The 18,235-nt window shown below is 36.4% G+C and overlaps 2 pseudogenes; one reads left to right on the plus strand and one right to left on the minus strand.

Annotated features, from left to right (window-relative positions):
- The first annotated feature begins 493 nt into the window (after positions 1–493).
- LOC110103222 lies at positions 494–13,394 on the plus strand (annotated as a pseudogene).
- A 2-nt stretch (positions 13,395–13,396) lies between these two features.
- Positions 13,397–17,388, minus strand: LOC114580602 (annotated as a pseudogene).
- Between the last annotated feature and the right edge of the window lie 847 nt (positions 17,389–18,235).

Consider the following 18,235-nt stretch of genomic DNA (forward strand, 5'->3'; position numbering starts at 1 on the left):
CTCAATGTGTTTCGTACGAGCATGAAAGACCGGGTTGTTGGCTAAGGCAATAGCAGACGTGTTATCACAGAATAGATCCACCGGTTTTGAATGAGATATACCAAAGTCTGCTAGAAGCTTCTTGATCCAAATTGTGTAAGCGGTTGCAGCGGCCAAAGCACGATATTCCGACTTCGTGGATGATCGACAATGAAGTGTACATTGTTGTTAGAGTGAAATAGCTCATCAAGTTTAACGGATGTCAGATTATGATGTTCTTCTTTATTTCAGCCAAACCCTAAACTTCAATATATTTCAAAATCTCAAAATCCAAGATGATTACAGATGATGATTATGATGACGACAATGAAGCACTTCTAGTAAGCCATCCTTGTATTGCTGACGTTGCTGTAGTCCCGTATCACTTTTTGCTAATATTATTAATATTAGCAAAAAGGAAAATGTATAAGTTTTTGCTAATATTATATAAAATGTAAATGGATTTTTTTGCTAATATTATTAATAATTATAATTAATTATAAAAAGAAGAATAATAATTTATATTTTATTAAATAAAGTGTAATTAAAATATTTATATATTAAATATCTTTAAACCTGAATGGACGGTTCTCTTGCACCCAAAGCATTGACAACACCTAAACCTCACAAGCTGCAACGTCTCCAACCACTCCTTCCCTCTCGTCCACAAATTCTTCTCCAAATCCGATCTATCAATTAATCCCATTCACATATATAAAATCCATTTGCCTCTCCCCCTTCTCACGCAGCAAAACCTTTCCAACCCATTAGATTCCTCCGTTCATCTCCTGTAACTACAAATTAAGACAATCACAAAGAAATGGCGACTTCGGCTTCCAACCCAACAAAGAAGGCTATCTGCAATCCCGACGGCCCAGGATCCGGATCCCAAAGTGGACAGAAAGATGCCGGCGCCGGCTCCGGCTCCGGCCAGACGATCAAGTTCGCACGCCATACATCCAACAGTAGCTACATTAGTCTCTCTTGTGATGATATCGAACTTTCCGGCGACCTCTCCGGCGTTTACAGTAACTCTAGCATTCACGTTCGCCCGACTCCCGATAACCAGCCCGTGGAGGATCAGTCCATTGATGTGAAAGCGGAGGAGCTGTATGTGGCTAACTGTATTTTCACCGGTGGATTTAATAGCGAGACAAGGGCCCATTACATAGACAAGGTCTGCAGGAGAAGAATTTGTACCTCTATGAATTCAGTTACATAAAATTTTATATTAATTGCAATAATTTCCACACAATTTTTTTTTCCTTTTGATTATTGCTTAACATGTAAAATTTAAACATGTGATGAAATCAAATACCAAGGTGACCGACTTTGAGGTTAACCACTCCAAAAGCTTCTCTGCGTGCGCCATGCCCGCATGTGACCGCAAGCGCATGACGGATGAACAAGGCAACAATATCCACCCATGCGCCTGCTACTTTCAAATCTGCCGCAACTGCTATCTCGATGCTCTAAATGACATCGGGAACTGCCCCGGCTGCAAAGAACCCTACCATCCTCTCCATCCTCACAGTGGACTACCCAATCGAAAAGATCATCTGCTACATCTCCGACGACGGAGGCGCTCTCCTCACCTTCAAGACTATGGCTGAGGCGGCGAGCTTCACGAACATATGGGTATCGTTCTGCCGCAAACACAACAACAAACAGAGAAATCCGGATAACAAAGAATCTGTGTTGTTTTCCTTTTTTTTTTTAATGAATCCCTGCCAACAACGCTATGTCTAGATTTATCGAACGATAAATTTCTTCTTCAATCTCTTAATTCATAGTATAAATCCGTTCTCCAAACAATGGAATTTTGATTTGCAAAGGCTATCTCTCCGCCATATCTTCCTGGTAAGTATGATTAGTGTTCGACGAATTGTCTCAATGAATTAACTTCGTAGTTGTTTTGTTATGTTGATATTTGTCATGGTAATGTACTTTCATGCTGTGAGAAGGTTCAGTGCTCTTTAAATCAGTGCAGGAAAGAATCTGTCCGTCAATTAAAATTGACTTTGATTTCATATAACCTATGAGAATACTTAATTTATTTTCTTTTTCTATCTTTTTTACTTTAAAATTAAACTCCCAATAGACTAATAGAGTACCTAAATATGCGAGTCAATTCTTTTAAACATATAATAGGATAAAAATATTTTATCAAAATTGTATCAAAATAAAATTTAAATTTTAAGTTTATTTTATGGGAGTATATGTCTAAGTTATTAATTCTCCATTTATTTCAATTATTTTAAAGTAAAATTTGAGAAAATTAAAATTAATCATACACAAAGTTTTATTATGACATGCTTACCTAATTTTTCTCCTGATCTAATAAAATCACATATTCGTGTGACTCCATTACAACTTCACACATCAAACACACTCTGCAACCCCTCCCTCTTCATCGCTATGGAAGGTTACCACAAACTAATTATACGACTTGCATATAAACTTGTGATACAAATATATGACTTCTAACAACCATCTACTAACTTTATCAATAAACAAGTGTTTACTAACACAAAACCCTTTTAGAGTTACAAAAAATATATTACAACAAGTGGTCGCCTCCATTTCTACTTGTGTTGAAGTAGAGAAGATTTTTAAGACATGAGTATTTAATAAACAGGTCGGATCCATATCATGCATTGCAACCATTTATTAAACAATCGAGTTTAGGTTGACCCACTAACTCAATTTTGACCCAAAATAACCCATTTAGGTTATTGTTCCTAAATTCTTTTATTTATTGACATTATCTTCTTATTTCCACCAGCCTAAGTTACAAGAAGCTTAAACACAATGCACACAATTTTTACATCTGCACAGCTCCAGCTCTGCAGCTCCTGCTAATGTAGTTATCCAAACAAGCACCCCTGGAAATGTTTTATATAGACTAAATTCTCTTTAGGATATCCTCACACTATTTTTTTTTTCCAAATGCTAATTATTTCTAGTGGCTCATTTGGTGCTTTAAATTAAAAACCATATTTTCAAATGCAATAAATTTATTAAATTCACCAATTGATTGAATTTAGTTAGACATTAAGATTGATTTCAAACTCGATAAACCTCATCCAAACTTCCTCCAAAATGAGGATTTTGATTTAATGCTCCAAATAAGTGGGGAAAAATCCGTACTTCCTAAAACAAAAAATTTCATTTTTAAGCAACCAATTCAACCCCATATTATAGAAGATGAACCTGAAAGCTTACCATTAAGCACCACCAATAGACTGTGGAAGGCCTCGTTTGGTTACCAAAGTTGGTAAAAAGCAATTACTGAAGAAACCGAGTTTTAAATTTCTTTCTCCAAGTGTTCCAGTTCTATCTTCAACTGTTTAACCTGTCTCCACTAAACGAAATTCCGTCTCCAGCAGTGAAAACTGGATCTCAAGCTGCTAAAATTCTGTCTCAGAAACATCTATATATTCTGTTACTGTAACCAATGTTAATATAATCAAACAAATGAATGCGTACATAATTTGAGGGTTTCTTTGCCTCAAATGACTGACACAGTCGTAACTTTCAATTACCACTAAAATGTTGCATAAATATTTCTATTTCATCAAAATTTAGAAGGCAAAATGGTCTTCTAAAATTCCCTCCAACTGCACAATTAAAATATATAATCTAAACCTGCTCATTTCTACTCAAATAAATTCTAAATTATATTTTTATTGCTTCATCTCTTCTAAATATATATAAGTAACAGAGAGAAAATCTTCTGTTTGAACAATTCCAAATATATAAGCAAGCAGAGAACTCTACAGCAAAAGAAGACTGCTTAATTTTGTTCTTACATGACAAATATGAGAAAAAATTCGTTCAGCCGATATATAAAGAAAAACAATATTTCCATCCACACACAATCTGTATCCATTAAGCAACAATTCTTAACCAACGAACATATCCAATACGCAGACTTAAAGTTAAACGGTGAGCAGAGGCGTGGAGTTAATTTATTCAAAAATGAAATTTGCGCATCTTGTGGAGAATGTATGCATTAGCTTGAGAAATTTATCGGTAGAAGCTTTTAAGAGCAGTTGTGAGATGTTTAAGAGCAAGTAACTGTGGAATTAATGAAACTGTCTAAACAAACATAAAACAACAACCGTTTTTTTCGATTAAAAAAGAAGAAGGCTTAATTACGCCGAATCAAATGAGGCCAAAATCTATCCATTGTGGAAAGAGATGAAAAGATCTGTCTGACAAACTATAAATCAAGCTAAACTTTGGTTGCAATACTACAAAATGAATATTTAAGTTGAATTAGAATGGTATTTATAAGAGTTCTCCATTAGGATATTAAATCTCAAAAGCACCACCGTAGAACTATTTCGGAATACAATAATAAGGTTAAGTACAACACCTTCCCTGCCTCGATAAATGATATCTCTGGTAACCTGATACTAGATATATATTAGTTGAGAAAAAATATATTGTTTTTAACTAAATGATTACATTGATGAATCCATGCTACCTAACACTTTTAGATAAATGACTGAATTGTCCAGTGTTGTCAACATTAAGGTCAAATGGAACTAAATTCTTGTGTCAAATTCTAAAATCAGAATATATTCACTTTGTTCTTCAGAAAGAACAAATTTAAGCCAACATAAAGAACCATTTACTTGTCATATTAAAGAGAAAATCATCTAAAGAAAGCTCGACTAGATATACAACTAGCAATTTATCAAATGAGAGTATGAGTGTGTTAAGGAAAAGAAAATATAAATAACAAAAGAGAGTAGTGTCATATAAAAGAGTGTCAGATATGCTAGATGATTTTTCCCTCTTGAATACACCTGAAATAGTCATCACATAAAAGAGAGTAGTGTCATATAAAAGAGAGTACGAGTGTGTTAAGGAAAAGAAAAAATAAATAACAATTAAAATCCAAACCAATGGACTTGAGATGTTTCTCTCTTTTGACAAGAGAAATTGGAACCTTATCAATCAAAAGAAAACATCAATAACACCAGTTAAGATGACAATAATCAATGATAAATTTGACCAAGTGAGTTTAAACCCTGATAAAATCTCAGGAAACCTTTATAACTGGATCCCCAATTTCACCATTACCAAGCAGCTTTTGAGAGTGCTAGCCCTACATAGCACGTGCTGCAGCATCACTTTTGGCTCTTCCTGGGCCAGATGCTTGATTTCCACCAGCATAAACAAGTCATCACAAAAACCTCAAAATGGTTAAATACTATGTTCATCAGAATAATTTCAAGAATAAAAGTCTACATAACAAAATCATTGAATGACATTCTCACATGGAAACACAATAAAAAATGTTCATTTCTCTATACATATAATATAAAGCAAAATAAATGATGTCCATATCCATACATTAATCATAAAAGCAAGAACTTTACTTAAGGCAAGTCAAACTTATGTTCTTACTATTCTAATACTTGAAAGCTCCATGCCCCAAAAATAATGTGTTAGTGAATCATTTTAGGTACGCGTTTTCAGAAACAATATTTAAATATGATTATTTAACCATCACTTTCTTCTTAATTTTTATGTGCATACAAATCTAAATTTTTTTTTCATCTATGCATCTATATTTATATAACATATTCATCATAATATATCAAGGAGGTACCTATTATTCAAGAGTCCAGACTAGTTTCTCATAAACATATGTTCTCTTAGGAAAAGCCAAATCTGTATTTGAGCTCAAGAGTGTTTTCCCTAAAATAAATTATGTTTATTTTAACTAGATTTTTTTGGATATTTAGATTGAGGGTCTAAACTTTTTTTTTTTTTTTTTTTAAGATTTAGCTCTGGATTTCTTGTGAGTGTAAGCTCTCCCTACTTTGTTATCCCTTCTACACACGAGAGAGCACTTTCAATTAAAAATGTTTGCTTAGGTTCAATGTTTAGGTTTTAATTGAATTGATGAGGAATGATCCAAATGGTTCATATGACTCTTCATTATCTAATAAATAGTTTTCTATATTAGACGAACAAGCAAATTCAATTATGGATTATTTAGTTTAGTTAGTTAAAATTACTTAGTTGTTTGGTGGAACGCATGTTCTATAGGTTATCTTAATGATTCTGAAGCTACATTGGCGACTATTGATGTGAAGGGTTGGCTTCACACAGGGGATGTTGGCTATGTAGATGATGATGATGATGACGACGACGACAATGAAATGTACATTGTTGTTAGAGTGAAATAGCTTATCAAGTTTAAGGGCTGTCAGATTATGATGTTCTTTTTAATTTCAGCCAAACCCCAAACTTCAATATATTTCAAAATCCAAGATGATTACAAGTTCTATACTGTGGCTACAGGTTCCTCTGGCTGAGCTTGAAGCACTTCTAGTAAGCCATCCATGTATTGTTGACGCTGCTGTTGTCCCGTATCACTTTTAACAGACAAATATTTTCTTCAATTCAATTCATGAAAGAACTTTCATGTTTTCTCAGACTTATGAATCTCATTAATGAGGATTGCCAGAAAAAAGGATGAAGCTTCTGGCGAGGTTCCAGTTGCCTTCATTACTCGATATACTGGCATTATTGAACTCACTGAGGATGAAGTAAAAAGAGCTCATAGCAAAGCAGGTGAGTTCAATTATTTGAGAGAAATGAGTGACCAAACTTCTAAGAAATTTTAATTATTTTTAAAAGAAAAAATAAATAAAATGGATACACAGTGGCGAATTATTTTAGTAGCTTGTTTCTATATTTTACTATGAAGATAAATTCTTCAGAATTAGTCTGTTGAATTTTTATGCTTCAGGTGGTGTTCTACAAGAGATTGCACAAGGTCTATTTTGTTCATGCAATACCAAAATCTCCTACATGAAAGATTCTAAGGAAGGAACTGAGAGCCAAATTGGCTAATGCTGAAGCTTAGTAGGGATCTCCTCAGTAAGAGAGTCCATAAGCTCAGACAGTGGTTAGTTCATGCAGTGATTTAGAAGTTAATTTAAATAATAATAATTAGGTAATAAAGTCAAGAAATTCCATTGAAAGTGGTATGAAGCTATTTGATGATGTTTTAGTGTTTCTTTATCATGAAACTTAATGATGTAATGTGGTGCTATGAAATTTATAAATCTTCAGGCTCTTGTTGTTAATCTGAGCGGTAATACAATTTAAATTAGCTTTTGAATGGTCATCTACTCGCTCCTCTCCCTTCCAATCACATCAACGTTGGGGAGTTGTTATTTTTTTTTAATGATGCTTGAAGTATATTTAAATAATAAAAATATCATCAAAGTCAAGAAACTCCTGTTGATTTCTTTCATTTCTTATGCAATATATGATTTTTAGATGATCTAAAAATATTAGTGTGTGGCATATTAAATGATCAAAATGCCCTTATAAAATCTATAATTATACCAAAGTTCTGTACATTCAATAACACAATTGAAACTTGGAGGAATGCATCTTAGGCAAGAGTGCAGCTGATAGTTGCAAGATTTTAGTGCAAAAAGTTGACTTGGGAGATTTTACACAAAAAAAAATCTTGAGAGGAAGTTACTGTTATTCCAGGGACTGTCAAATTAAATTTTGAGTTGATCGGAATTAAACATATTTTTCATGAACAATAGAAAAGGGAATAACCCAACAAATTCATTAATTTAAGTACAATATTTATTTGAGCAGATTCTTGAATTTTCCCCCCACACTATCTTCCTTGTTGATGGCTTGCCTGACTTATCAAGAATTTTTTAAACAAGGTCTCTTAATCTATTTCTAATCTACTGGGTTTCATAACAGTTAACTTCTATAGGCGTCAAAATCAATTGTATACATACATAAAGTTCGATCGCCATGAAATCATTCAAATGCTTTGTTTTGCACTCCATTTTATGAGGAGAACAAACGGTACTCAAAATGAAATCAAAATAAAAAGAATGAAGAATTCAAATTTAAAGACTATCATCAACAAATCTTGCATAAAACCAAAACAATTAAATGAAGGTTTGTTCCATCTAGAAATAATCAACATAAATTCAAGTATTCAGAACATTCATACTTCTAACAAAACAAAAATCAAAATGTTTGAAAACTTTGCATAATTGACAGAAAGCAATGTCGGTGGTCAGCATGTATAAAAAGATAGCATTAAGGAATAAAATTAGGGGAGGAGAAGCGACTCAGAACAGCGAGATAGTGAAGGCAATGAGGCCCAACCAAACGAAGACGATAGTGGGCGCCCTTCCCTTCCTGCCCATCAACCCTTTGGCAGACGGCTAGAGATGAGCAAGCACCTAGATGCTGAAGAACACTCCACAAAGTAGCCGACTCCATTTGAGAAGCTAACTTAAAACAAAAAGGCTTGCACACAAATTTATCAACTCAATCACAATCAATAATATTTATAACCATCAAAATACTTATAACTTTATCAAGTTCATGGGGTCTAACACCCTAGCATATCCTATAACTTCATCTTCTCAATCACTTATTCACCAATCCTAATAAAAGAATGACTAAATTGACTGCCCAAACTCATTCAACTTCTAACATTCTTTATCTCATAAAAAAATATTATCTCAATGATATTTGATTTTGTAAAATATGAAGTAATCATCATATCATATACATCTAAAAAGGATACACAAAAAGATAACCAGCAACCCAATCGAGCTCTTCGAATGACTCAATTGAAAATATAGAAATTTGAACAAGCTTTTTTTTTTTTTTTTGTTTCTCTATCTTTGTTCGCCATGTAGTTTAAAGTAGGATTCAATCAATTCCCACCAAATAAATTTGAAATTAATACATCACATAAAAAAGTCATATTTAAACTAATATCTCATTACATTTCTTTCTCTCCATATGTTATATATAATGCAATATATAGATAAGCATGAGCCCCTACATGAGTCGAAGTTTCAATCATCAAGGAACTCAAAAAAAGTTGGAAAATGTTCATTCCTAATAGAAAGGTGGCAAAAGTGTGTATAATGTTGCATAAAATAACAAGCATGCAATTGCATTCATAATTCATCTTCTAAGTCACTCATTCACCTATCCTAATAAAAGAACAATTAAATTGCTTCCCAAAATCATTCAACTTCTAACATTCTTTATCTCATTAAAAATCTTACCTCAATTATATTTGATCATATAAAAATAGAAACTAATGATCATATAATATATATCTAAAAAGGATACACAAAATATAATCAGTAGCCAAATCAAGCTCTTATAATGACTCATTTGAAAATATAGAAATTTCATCCATCTATTTTCTTAGCTTCTCTTTGTTTGTCATGTAGTTCAAAACAATATTCAACAATTCTCACCAAATAAATTTGAATCTAATATATCACATATAAAATTCATATTTAAATTGATAACAAAGAATATGCATGACAACAAATATCAAGACACTCCTGAAATAAAAGTGCCTCTATCTTTTACACAAAAAAATCAATGCATTTGAATGAAATGTCTTTTGATTTTAAAATGATTTGTGGTGTGAAAGCATATGTGCCTGAAACTCTCTTCTTTTTAGACATTTTTTGTTTCCTTCAACCTTCTTATTCCACTTGTGTCAATACTCGTAACACGAAAAGGCAAACAAATTGACTTTATTATGTTAGAAAAAGTCTAAAACATAGACATGTGCATGTAGATCATGTGTACATCATATTTGTCAAAGATGCAATTAACATACCACTCATATCAAGTACCATATAATGCAAGCTAGCTTTCCCGTTGGCCCTAAGCCTGTATTCCTCCTCATTGATCCTTCAAAAGATCTTAAACACCAAATAACAATGTCCTAAACACCAAATAACAATGTCCTAAATGATTCTTCTCAAATGTTATTTACATCTATACTACTTCTAAACAGTTAGGTTGAAATAAAACAATCCAAAATGCTCCTAAAAAAGATGTAATGGAAATATCTTACCTGTTGAAGTGCCACACAACTAAGAATACGTAGAATCTTAATTCACCATTATTAATTATAAAAAAAATTAAACTTTGGCTTATCTATTTATCTGATTCATTACAAATACCAAACAATGTCATACATCGACTCTATCTGGTTGATGAAATCACTTTGATGAAATAAAAAAGAAAATCATGAGGGAAATAAATTGATATTAATTGCAGCACAGAAGCTATGGGAAGAATCACAAGTAAAAGAATTTGATTCCTCTTATATAATTCATTATTAAAAATAAGTTGATAAATAAAATTAAAACCTTAAAAACTCAATTTTAAACCAAAAAAAAAAGACTTTTAAGAAGGATTCAAAAATTAACCAAGAATTATTACCACAGCAGTTTCTAACCAATTATCATGATATAGACCATCCAAATACTATAGAAGAATTTTAACAAATTAAAATTGATATATCTGACTAAAAAGGTCCCCAAAAATTAAATTCAAAATAACCATAAATCAAAGTTCTGATCGAAGACATTGTGAACTTGGAAAAAAAATTCAAACTTACCTTCTAATAGTTAGAAGCATGTCCAAAAGAGCGCCACATTTATTAGACGGTCTTGTAGTTACCGCAAGATCACAACCTGTTAACTTTTCATGGATTCATGTACTCCAATGAGCAAGCCTTCTCTTCTCAAGTCTTTATGCTTGCCAACTTTTTCTTTTATTGTCTAAAAGATAATGTGCGATTAAACTATCACAGCTCCACACTGTCCTGCAATCAAACACTGTTGTCTGACAAAAAAATTGTGTTAGAAATTCCTGATAAATTTATATTTTTACTGTTGTAGAATAATTGCATAATTTTTTATATCGTTACAACCCCTCTCACTACTAATCAAGTTTTTTGACTGTGTTGTCTGCAATCAAACGCTAATTTCTTAATGATGATTATGCCTTATATAACTTGTGCATTGAATCAAAATTTCTTATTTTTGAAGTTCTAGTTATGCTTTGGAGAACGATATGCTAACTATTGCAAACGAGTAATTATAGTATATATTGTTCTAATGTGCGTGCTTATAAATGCAGGCTGCTAACTTTCATCAGCATGGTGGTATTGGTCATGTTCCTTGTTTGGAGAATCAAGCACAAAAATCACGATGCTATTTGGCTATGGGGTCTATCGGTAGTTTGCGAGCTATGGTTCGCATTCTCATGGCTTCTCGACCAACTCCCTAAGCTCTCTCTAGTGAACCGTGCCACCGACCTATCTGTCCTCAAGCATAGGTTCGAGATACCCACTCCTACTAATCCCAACAAAAAGTCAGACCTTCCCGGCTAGACATCTTTGTCTCCACTGCTGACCCTGAGAAGAAGTCTCCCCTCGTCACTGCCAACACAATACTTTCCATCCTCGCCGCAAACTACCCAGTGGAGAAGCTGGCTTGCTACTTCTCGAATGATGGCAACGCTCTCCTCACATTCGTAACAGTGGTGGAGGCCGCGTCTTTTGCCTCTCTCTGGGTTCTCTTCTGCTTCAAAGACCGCATTCCCCAAGAGCTATTTCGCTCTTAAGCGTGGCCCTGACAAGAACAAAGTGTTCCTAGACTTCGACGATGATTGTCGTTATGTGAAATGCTTGTACGAGGAGTTTAAGGGCAGCATCAAGGGCCTTCCTGACTACATCCGCAACCGCTATGATGCATCCAACGCTCGCGAGAGCTGAATGTTGCCCGTCTCCACAGTGAGAACATCGAAGAGCTAATGGTAAATATTCTCAAGGCTACTTGGATGGTCGACGATACCCACTGGCCAGGCACCTAGACTCAACCCACCACAGACCACTCCCGCACAGACCACACCGGCGTCATCAAAGTCATACTTACGCTCCCGGCTAAGGACACTGTCTTCGATACTCCTAGGGATGAATCCAGCGGTGGAAACTGCGACAACATTCTCAGATTGATAAAGGTCGATATTTTGCTGCCAATGTTGATTTATGTCTCCCGCGATAAGAGGCCAGGGTGTGACCACAATAAGAAGGTCGGCGCCATGAACGCTCTCCTTTCACCTCGGCGATCATGTCAAACATACCCTTCATACTCAACCTGGACTGCGACCACTACATATATAATTCACAAGCTCTGCGTGAGGGGATGTGCTTTATGAAGGACCGTGGTGGCGACCGCATCTACTGCGTACAGTTCCCAAAGCGAATTGAGGGGATTGATCCCTCCGACCGCTATGCTAACCACACCGCTATAGCAAACATGTTCACCGACATAAGAGTAAGCGGAGGGATCATGAGCGATGTTCATTTAACCAAGAATAGGTCGGTGAACTCATCATCATTATCATCGCCAGCAGACTTGGACGTGAGCGTGAATGATATCTCAATCCCAGCCACAACCTTGAAAATACCCTGTAGTACGACAGCAAGGTGGGCACTTGTACCAGCTATGAGCCAGAACTGCTCATTTTGCCACCACTCAATCCCAGACCACCAAATTTCTATAATGACTAACAAGCATTGGCAGATGATGATAACAAGGAGGTAAGCAAGGAATGTAACATTGGGCTTCTACATAATAAATTGGCCTGAAAAGAGTGAGAGGGCCGAGAGAGCAGTAGACGATGAGGAACAAATAGGTGAATGGATATATAATAATGTTAAGGTACGCAGTGCATTGTAAAAATTTTATCTTGGGGTTGCGAGCAGGGAAATGTTGCGAGAGAAGAAGATTTCCACCGAGCCCATGGCCCAACAAAGGACTTGATGCAGCCGGTCAGTAAGGTTGATGGGTACGGTGCCGCGGAAGTGGAAAAATAGAGTGGGGTGGAACTACGGCTCGATTATAGAGGACGTGATAACTAGCTACCGGATGCACAACCGCAGTTGGCGATTAATCTATTTCATCACCAAGCGCAACGCCTTCTGCGGCACCGCGCCCAGCAACCTTACCATGGGATCGGTGGAAATCTTCTTCTCTCGCAACAATGCCCTGCTCGCAAGTCCCAAGATAAACTTTTTACAGCATATGGCGTACCTTAACATTGCTATCTATCCCTTCACCTATTTGTTCCTCATCGTCTACTGCTTCCTCCTGGCTCTCTCGCTCTTCTCATGCCAGTTCATTGTGTAGAAGTTCAATGTTACATTCCTTACTTACCTCCTCGTTATCACCATCTGCCAATGCTTGTTAGCCATTCTAGAAATTCGGTGGTCTAGGATTGAGCTTGAGGAGTGGTGGCAAAATGAGCAGTTATGGCTCATAGCCGGTACAAGTGCCCACCTTGTTTCCGTACTACAGGGTATTCTCAAGGTTATGGCTGGGATTGAGATATCATTCACGCTCACATCCAAGTCTGCTAGCGATGACAATGATGATGAGTTCACCGACCTATACGTGGTTAAATGAACATCGCTCATGATCCCTCCGCTTACTCTTATGTCAGTGAACATGTTTGCTATAGCGGTGTAGTTAGCATAGCGGTCGGAGGAATCAATCCCCTCGAATTACAGTGGGAACTGTATGTAGCAGATGCGGTTGCCACCACGGTCCATCATAAAGCACATCCCCTCGCACAGAGCCTGCAAATTGTATATGTAGTGGTCGCAGTCCAGGTTGAGTATGAAGAGTCTGTTTGACATGATCGTCGAGGATCGAAGGAGAGCGTTCATGGAACCGGCCTTCTTGTTGTGGTCATACGTACCCTGGCCTCTTCTCACAGGAGACGTAGACCAGCATTGGCAGCCGCACATCGACCTCTATCAAGTTGAAAATTTTGTCACTATTGCCACTGCTAGATTCATCCCTAAGAGTATCAAAGACAACGTCCTTAGCCGGGGGCATGAGTATGACTTTGATGATGCCGGTGTGGTCGGCGCGAGAGTGGTCTGTGGTGGATTTAGTCTAGGTGTCTGGCCAGTGGGTACCGTCATTCATCCAAGTAGCCTTGGGGATATTTACCATTGGCTCTTTGGTGTTCTCATGGTGGAGAAGGAAAATTTTCAGCTCCTCGCGAGCATCAGATGCATCAGAGCGGTCACAGATGTAGTCGGGAAGGCCCTTGATGCGGCCCTTGAACTCCTCGTACAAGTGTTTCACGAAACGGCAATCGTCATCGAAGTCTGAGAGCACTTTGTTTTTTTCAGGGCCGCGCTTAAGAGTGAAGTAAATCTCGGGGTTGTGAGGCTCAATGCGGTGCTTGAAGTAGAAGGGAACCCAGTGAAAGACAAAATATACGGCCTCCACCATTGCTTCGAATGGGAGGAGAGCGCCGCCATCATCCGAGACGTAGCAAGCTAGCTTCTCCACTGGGTAGTTTGCGACGAGAATGGAAAGTATTGTGTTGGCGATGACGAGGGGCAACTCCTTCTCAGGGTTAGCAGTGGAGACAAAGATGTCTATGCCAGGAAGGTCTGACTTTTCGGTGGGATTAGTAGGAGTAGGTATCTTGAACCTATCCTTGAGGACAGATGGGTCCGTGGTACGGTTCACTAGGGAGAGCATGGGGAGTTAGTCAAGAAGCCATGAGAATGCGAACCATAGCTTGCAAACTACCGATAGACCCAATAGCCAGATAGCATCGTGATTTTTGTGCTTGGTTCTCCAAGCAAGGAACATGACCAGTACCACCATGAGGATAAAAGTTAGCAGCCTGCATTTATAAGCACGCACATTAGAATAATATATACTCAAATTACTCGCTTAGCATATCATTCTCCAAAGCAAAACTATAACTTCAAAAAAAAAAGAAATTTCGATTCAATGCAGAAGATATGTAAGACATAATCATCATTAAAAGATTAGCGTTTGATTGCAGACAACACAATCAAAAAACATGATCAGCAGTAAGAGAGGTTGTAATGATATAAAAATTATACAATTATTCTACAAAAGTAAAAATATAAATTTATCAAAAATTTCTAACACAATTTTTTTTTTGTCAGACAACACTACCTGATTGCAGGACAGTGTGGAGCTGTGATAATTTAATCGCCCATTATCTTTTAGATAATCGAAGAAAAAGTTTGCAAGCACAAATACTTGAGAAGGGAACAAGGCTTGCTCGTTGGAGTACATGAATCCATGAAAGTTAACAGGTCATGATCTTGCGTTAACTACAAGACCTCCTAATAAATGTGACACTCTTTCGAATATGGTTCTAAATATTAAAGGCAAGTTTGATTTTTTGTCAGAGTTCACAAGGTCTTCGATCAGAACTTTAATTTCTAGGTATTTTGAATTTGCTTTGGGGATCTTTTTGTCAGATATATAAATTTTAATTTGTTGAAATTCTTCTATAGTATTTGGATGGTCCATATCATGATAATTGGTTAGAAACTGTTGTGGTAATAATTCTTGGTTAATTTTTGAATCTTTCTTAAAAAATGTTTTTTTTTTTTGTTGAATACTGAGTTTTTTAAGATTTTAATTTTATTTATCACCTTTATTTTGAGTAATGAATCATGCAAGAGAAATCAAATTTTTTTATCATAATTTATAAGCATTTTGATTAGATTCAATTTATCTGGTTTATTTTAATATTGAATGTTGTTAAGATTGAATTTTTCACATGAGAATGATGATCTTATTACTTACCTGAGTTATGCAATGAATAAAGGAAAAGCTAAAGTTGTAATGAATGCATTTTTTTCTTAATGAGTGAAAGATTCAAATGACTAATTTTGTGTGCCTATTCTAATACATTTAACTCATGTATTTGGTTGAAGCATAACTTTCTTTTGTTTTTGTCTTTGGCGTGACATTTGCCTTTGTAATAAAACATATTAAGAGTCATATGCCAATAACAGCCACATTAGGTGAGAAGAGTTTCACAAGTGATGGTAGGAAAAGAGACCAACCCATTAGTATGACTTAAGTTGATTCTTTAGTTCAGTTTAATTTAATCAGTTTCTTAAGCTGTCATTGATGAGGACATCGTCAGCATTTTCGATGCTGGAGATCGATGGCCACGAGCATGAGTTGTATTTTCATTATTTTATATAGTAGTTTATCTTTATTTTATATTTTTCCGTTTTTGCCCTTATGGGTATTTGGTCGCTATTGTAGCCCAAGGGGAATTTTAGTCTTTTGCGTTCTTTGTCATTTTGAGGTCTATTTATTTGGCCCTCTTCTTATGTAATAGTTTTTTTTTTATGAATGAAAATTTGACTTTTCTTGTTCTCTTTGTGAGTGCAAACCTCCACGATCTCTTAGTGAGTTCGTAGGAGAAGCTAGATCTCTTTGTGAGTTCTAGATCTCTTGTTCTACTTTTATTTTTCCTTTCAATCTCTTGATCACATCGCCGTCACGACGACTTGTGTTGAATCACTTGTGGGAGATCGGAATCCGCTCCTCGGATCCATAGTTTTCCTATCTCTCCCCTCTCCCTTACTCACGGCCACCACCCCCCCTTTGGGTCGCCCAGACCGCCGAACTGCACCCCCCAACCCGACGGCCAGCAGCCACCGACAGCCCTCCAGCCCGCCGGCCATCCTCCCCCTTTGCCGCCGCCCCTTTCCCTTCCTGCAAATTCCAGATTTGAAATTCAGTCATGATTCAAGAGTGTTTCCTAAAGGGTTTTCCTTAATTCAATCAATGGAATTAATGGGATTTTGAATTTCAGTTTCAGATCTGAAATTAATGGGATTTTTGAATTTTAGTTTCAGATCTGAAATTCAACCGTGAGATCAAGATTGCTTCTTTAGACGTTTCCTTAATTCATGCTATTGGATTAATTGGACTTAAATTTCGATTTTGAAATTCAAAATCAACCCAATTAATTGTCTGTAATTTAGGAAACTCTTTTGTGTTTAAAGCTGAAATTATTTCAGAATGTTATTCAAATAAATTGAGTACTCAAGTGGGCCCTAACTCCTCAAAACTGAAATCCCCTCTCTCCTCTAGTTTTGCCGGCCTCTCCATGGCTGCCTTCTCTCTCCCAAATTAATTCCTCATCTCCACCAATTCAGTCCCAAATCTCCCCCCTTGGCCGCCCCTCTTGCTCCTTTAGACTTGATTTGAATTTTCAAATTAATTCCTCCCCTAATTGTCCAAAACCTGAATTTTCTCTCAGAATTCCTGCATCTCCCTCTTGGACTCACAGTTTGCTCGCTCGACTCCCTTCTTGGGCTTGATCATCCTTGGACAACCGCCATCCTCCACCACTCCGGACATCTATCCAATAACGACGATCTAAGGCTCCTTCTTCCTCAGAGTGACCTCGGTTCTAATGTGGAGACACTTCTTCCGCTAAAGCCTAGATTAGTTGAGCGTAAGGGCTCCAAAGGTGAAAGTTCTCTTTATTAAATCATGGATTCTTGTTTACTGTCGTAGCATACAATTATTCTTGGTGTTTTCTTAAATTGTTTGGTTAATCGATGTCACTCTTCGTTGCCTAAACGAGTTAAAAACTAAGAGTTCTAAGGATCACTCTTTTATTATAAATGATAATTTTATTTTGGGTTATTAAGTTACAGAAGCTTATAACTATTGTGCTTTAAAATTTAAGCGTGCTAACTTCCTTAATCCAATTATCAGTGCATGTCCGTTCTACATCATCTTGGTATCAGAGCATGGCTAGCATGCTTTGCTTGTGCTAGATGCATCCTAGGAGTCTACGTTAGCTTGCCTCTATTCGTTTGCATGCATAACATCATTTAAATAGCTTTGTTTGCTGTTTTCCTACTGCTGTCCAGAAAAATCTGCATCATTTACTTCATCTTGCATTAGTATATTCATGTGTCTTAGTGCTGCCTTGGAATCCATATCATTTCTAAGTGCGTAGGACAATTATATCCTTAGTTTAAAGTGTTGTCCGCACTATTCCAGCAGCTTTTAGGCACCTTTTAGTGAACTTGAAGTTGTGTTTAGGTGCTGTTCTCACCCTAGTGGTATCCCTATAACACCTAGATGACTTAGACCATTGTTCAGAGTGCTGTCCTGAATTTCCCTGTTGCTGTTGGTGCCTTTTTGTGAGCAATTCAATGTGTTTAGGTGCTGACCACACTCTAGAAACTTTCCTAAACACTTAGATAACTTTGTATCAAGGTGTAGCTTGCTGTCCACATCATTCCTGCACGTATCTAGTGATCTGTAGGCTAGTTTCTTAAGTGTAGATTTCTTAAACCACCTTTGTAGCTTGCTGCACATTATTTTCCTGCACCTTATAGCAAGTCATAATTATGTTTCCTCCTTGTAGAGTATTGTCCCATACACCCAATCTTCTTTAGGTATCACTTAGTGCTTCCCAATGGACCCGATAAAAATCCAAAAGAGTTTAGATGACATCGTTAACCTAGTGAGAAATATGACTA

Source organism: Dendrobium catenatum, unplaced genomic scaffold (genome assembly GCF_001605985.2).
Source record: "Dendrobium catenatum unplaced genomic scaffold, ASM160598v2 fragScaff_scaffold_1117, whole genome shotgun sequence".
NCBI classification, from domain to species: domain Eukaryota; kingdom Viridiplantae; phylum Streptophyta; class Magnoliopsida; order Asparagales; family Orchidaceae; genus Dendrobium; species Dendrobium catenatum.